The following is a 5,637-nucleotide window of genomic DNA, read 5'->3' as shown; positions in this document are numbered from 1 at the left end:
TTTCTCCTGCCTTCCATAGGTGTTGATTACATGAACATTTCCTTACAAATATCCTGCTGCAGGGTTGGCTTCTCCCTGAAGAATCCAACCTGTGACAAACATATTTTTCATATGCTGTATCTTGGCAAATATTTTATCAGAAAATATTTCTCAGGCAAATATTGCCTCAGGGCTTTTGTATATTCTCTTCCTTATACCACCTCTCCCTTGGCTATCTCCTACTTGTCCTTTAGCTGTGAGCTGAAATGCCATATGCTTACAGAGGTCTTCCTGATCCTCTATCTAAATTAGATCTCCATTTTATTATTCAGCATAGATTCCTATATTTTTCTTCACAACACTCTCTCAGTTTTTAATTCTATCAATAGATTTATGTGATTATTCATATAGTGACTGAATCCTTCACCAGATTCTAATTCCCAGAAAGACAATTTTTCCATTTTTTCATCATTCTATATTCGGTTATTAACATTCTGCTTGACATGTACATATTTAGTAAAATACTAGTTAATTGAATGAAGGAGTAAAAGAGGGAGGGAAAGGAAGAGTCCTCTTTCTAAAAACATATTTTTCAAGCAAGAAAAACTCCTCAGTTGTTGTTTCTAACCATTCTAATCACAAGCATTATGGACAAAAATTATGAAACCATTCTGCATTATTTTGGGGAGCCCTGACATTCTCTTTTGTTGTGAGCATTGTATCTAATATGAATTAATCTTGTTCATATTTTCTTGCAATGAGTTACATAACATTTATTTTAAGGAATTGCCTTTGGAACCCCGGGTTCTTTTGAATCCAATTTGAAACCCATTATTCTATGTAATTAGAATAGGTATAAAAGAGAAAAAACAGAAGTTACATAAACCATTTAAAAACAAAATTAATTCCCATGGTTCAAGGCCTAAAGGGGAACTCTAGAAAGCGGGCAGAGAAAATGGCTATCTCATTAGATTTTGTTCAGGATCTATTATTACCAATTTAATAGCTCAACCTTTGAATTGTATTACCATGATTACTATATTTATAATATTACAAGGGATTTATAATGTGTCATTTGGAGCTGAAATTTTTCATGATTATTTTAGCCTAGAAGCAGTAATACTATTTAATCAAGCAAAACTTTGTTTTTTTATTCATACCATTTAACAATGTATAGTTAAGCCACATGTGATTCTGTCTGATAGATAAATTGTATTATGCTCAATTTACTAAATATCCAGAAATCCTAAACTCTTAAAACCAAATGTATTCTTCACATCATCTGGACTTGGTTAATGTATTCTTCACATCACCTGGACTTGATTGTCCATGTTCCTATTTTTAAGAAGTACACGGGCCTCAAAACATGGGTTTATTTTCACATAGATAAGATCAGTCAGGAAAAAATTTCTACATGCTAACAACTCCCCCTTTTCAGACAAGGGGGAATAAAAACTAATTTCTCAACCAATTAAATTTCTGTTTGCTGAGTGAGTCTGTTCCTTGGACCATTCGTTTCATTGAAACTTGAATACATTTTTTTAAATAAGGAAGAAAAATATTTAAAAAAATAAGTAAAGGATAGGTATCTTATCTGCTCTTTAATCATGATATCCTAAGAAAAAAATCCAAAGCACCAACATCATTGCTTTTTGTTTTGTTTTTGTTTGCTTTATCCTCCATTATTCACTTCTGCCAAGTTACTCCAAAGGACAAAAGAGAAAGTATATATGTCTCTTCTGTTTGCTAGGTGTGTGGTCAATTCTGAGGCATTTAGGGGATCAGTGCACTTACATTTATTAAAAATATTGCATCTTTATTTTCACTAACTTCTAACTAAAATTTAGTATTTATGAATGTAGGTAATAAACCCCGTAGTAGTGTTAGTAGTACCCATGACTTGTGTCTCCAACAGAAACGGCAGATAATTGTTATATCACATTCCAGATGTTGCAGATTTCTCTATCATTTATACCCATCACTACTTCAAAATTATGGTAGTTATTATATCTGCTGCTAGATCTACTCATTTAATGCCTCAATGAAGAAGCAAGTATGTTATTAGATAACAAAGTTTTTCCTAAAATATTTTTTGTAAATATACTTCAATATAATGAGTTTCTGTTTTAACTATTTTACTTTATACATTTACAAACATTATTTTGAGAATGGTTTCATAGTCCTAATAAGGCTGCCAACACAATGTATGAAACAAAAATGGTCAAAAACTCTGAAAGCAGTTATTTTCAACCTTATTAAATGGAACTTTCCTCTTTTCTAAAAATTGAGGTGAAATTCACAAATTCTAAAATCACTCTAAAATTTACTATTTTAGAGTGTACAGTTTAGTAATACTGTGCAACCACCACTTCCCTCTGGTTTCAAAATATTTTCATCATCCTAGAAGACACCATAAATTTTAAGTAATCATTCCCTGTTCCTCCCTCCCCACTCACCTGACAACCACTAATCTCTTTCTATCACTGTGGATTTGCCTATTCTGAATATTCCATATAAGGAAAATCATACATTATGATGACTTCTTTCACTTAACATAATGCTTTTGGTGTCCATTCAAGTCATAGACTACATGAAGTCTTCATTCCTTTTTAATGGCAGAATAATATTTTATAGGATCTATATATCACAATTTGTTTATCCAACCCAACAACAAAATGACAAACAATATAAATTTAAAAATGAACAATGAACTGAAATAGACATTTGTCCAAAGAAAATATATAAATGGCCAACAAATACATGAGCAAATGTTGAACTTCATTAGTCATTAAGGAAATGCAAATCAAAATCACAAATGATATACAACCGCTGGATGGCAACACTAATTAAAAAGCAAACAGAGAATATGAAATGTTGAAAAGGATGTGGAGAAATGTAAACCTTTGTACACTGCTGGTGGAAATATAAAATGATGCAGTTGCTGTGGAAAACAGTTTGGTAGTTCCTAAAAATGCTAAATATTGAATTGCTATATGACCCATCTATTCCACTTCCAGGTGTATACCCCAGAGAAATGAACACATAACATATATCTTCACAGAAATTTATATTTTAATGTTTATAGTAGCATTATTTATAATTGCCAAAAGAAGGAAACAACTCAAATGTCCACCAATGAATGAATGAACAAAACTTACATTTTAATGAAAAATCTTTTGTAACAGCATCTTTATTTTTCTGAAATGAAATTGATAGATAATAAAACCTGTTCGCTTAAAAATTTCAAAAAATTAGCATAATGCCTAACTGTTACAGAAAGAAGACATAAAAGAAAAGTAATTTTCAATAAAACTATGTGTAGTTCAATATGCAAATGCTCAGGCACAGTACTCAAGACATTTGAAGAAGTCGTACGTTTGCATCTCCAAGTAGAATCACTGCAAATTGAGAACTTTAAATGCAGAATGATAAAGTGTGCAGTATTAGTAATTCAAATACCATAAACATATTAAGCAATGCAAAAAATAACCCTGCTTATATGAAAAATGATATTAGTTTTTAGGCTGAGATATATATTTCTAAAAGCAGGTTTTTCAGCTTCATGAATGTCTGATGAGACATTTGGGAGCAATGTGGCACAACTCTTTTTTGTGCAGGGCTGTTTTCAGTGTTATTGGGTATACAGCATCCCTAGTTCCTATATACTGAATGGCAATAAGCTCCTTAACCACTGTGACATCAGAAACACTCTGACAGTTTCAACATGCCTCCTTGGGGGTAGTACTTCCCCTTTGAGAGTCTCTGACCCAATGCTTACTGCCCTTGAATCTTGAAATTTCTCTGAAGATTCATGCTCATTTCTTAAAATTAAATGCAAGTTCTGCATTCTATGATATAGTATAAGGGTGATTACTTAAATATGCATGTAACTCTCATCTATCTGAACTGTATGGAAGCCAGCCTCAGTACATTACATCTTCCTTAAAATACAAGTCTAACTCCAAAACCATTAATGAGTCATATAGATGACTTTGTAGTCTTCAAAGGGAGTGTTAGGAAACAGGTACATTTCATCACACACAGTAAAACTTCCTTAAAATCCTCCTAAGTCTTTTTACTCTTTTCTCAAAGTCCTTCTCACTTCAAATATCTATCAACTCAACTTTATCAGACAAACTGACCAGATCAAAATGAAATTCTGTGACGAAGTTTCCTGTTCCCTTCTTCCAGATGGGCACAGACTCTTCAGTAGTTACCTTGGTATTTGCCCTATTGTCACTTTATGAAAATGGTTGGATGAGGCTTGAGGTCCACGAGATTTAGTTTTTAAGACATTCAGAGCTTAGAAACCGATGTACAGGAACATATTGGCCCTCAAATCTGCTCTCTCCAGTCTTGCCTCCTGGCCTCATTCTGAGTTCTGGCTTGTTCTGACTCTTCCAAGAGTTGTGGTATTGGCAGTTTACAGTTCCTTCCTCTAAGCAGTTAATTAAGACTTTGGTTTAAAACAAATTTATTTGTTCTCAGGAACACTTCAGACAATGGACAGTCAAGAAAAGAATTTGAAACAATGTCACTTCAGAAAGTAAAACAAAATTTACTGTTGCTTTTAGGCGTTTTTAAAGCTGTCACCAAAATTAAAAATTTGAAAACCCACTATATGCTCTCTATTTGTCAGGTTAGAGGCATCAGGCCAATTGGAAATCTCTTTTTTCTTTTGGACTAAATAGGTAACATATTTTCTTCATTTCAGGTACCCAGAGCTATGTCCTAGTATTTGAGTTGAACAATCTTTTCAAGAATTTTTACAAAGGACATCCTGTTGAATTATTATGCTGGTATGAATCTGGGAGATAAATGTGACATCTAAGAAACATAAAGAGAAAATGATTACCAGTGAACTATTGCCTCAATCAGAAACTCATCCTATGTATATTAAGAAGCCTTGAAATTGGGAGCTAAAGTTAGTTGCTATTTAATAGTTACCTGTGTTGAAAAAACAATTTTGATATTTCAAAGTAAGTGTTCAGAAGCTCTTCAAAAAGGGCCTCTAAGAATTTAAGTTTTGTTCATTAAGTTGGTAGAAGTAGGGTAGTGAAAGAGGTGGGTAAAAGTCTATAAAATGAAAATTAGAAAGGACATTTGCTTAAAAATAAAACTATACAAGGGGCAACCTCTTCAGGTCCCCTCCTCCTGTGGAAGCTTCTCTGTCCTCTCAATAAATCCTGCTTACTCAAAAAAAAAAAAAAAAAAAAAAAAAGAAAGAAAAGAAAAGAAGAAGAAGAAAAAACTATAAACTCTACAAAATGTTCTCAACAATAATAAAGAATAGCATGTTAGAATCTCTGAAAGAGTAAAACCATTCATAGAATGCCCACAGGGTAGCCATGTTCCACTTAACATCAAATGATTAATATTTTTTCAGACTAGATCACAAAAGTAGCAGGGTGTGCTGATACTCAAGCAACAGGAATTCAGGTTAAGATCAGATACCTAGCTGGGCTCGGTGGCTCAGCCTGGAATCCCGCGCCTTTGGGAGGCTGAGGTGAGTGGATTACCTGAGCCTGTGGGTTTGAGACCCGCCTGGGCAGCGAGACCTCACCTCTACATCAAAAAATCAGCCGGGCGTGGTAGCGAATGCCTGTAATTCCGGCTACTGGGAAGGCTGAGGCGGAAGGATCACCGGAGCCCAGCAGG

The sequence above is a fragment of the Carlito syrichta genome, unplaced genomic scaffold (genome assembly GCF_000164805.1).
Source record: "Carlito syrichta isolate Samal-C Ts95f unplaced genomic scaffold, Tarsius_syrichta-2.0.1 Scaffold302914, whole genome shotgun sequence".
Classification (NCBI taxonomy): Eukaryota; Metazoa; Chordata; class Mammalia; order Primates; family Tarsiidae; genus Carlito; species Carlito syrichta.
Note: the sequence above shows the minus strand (reverse complement) of the source record.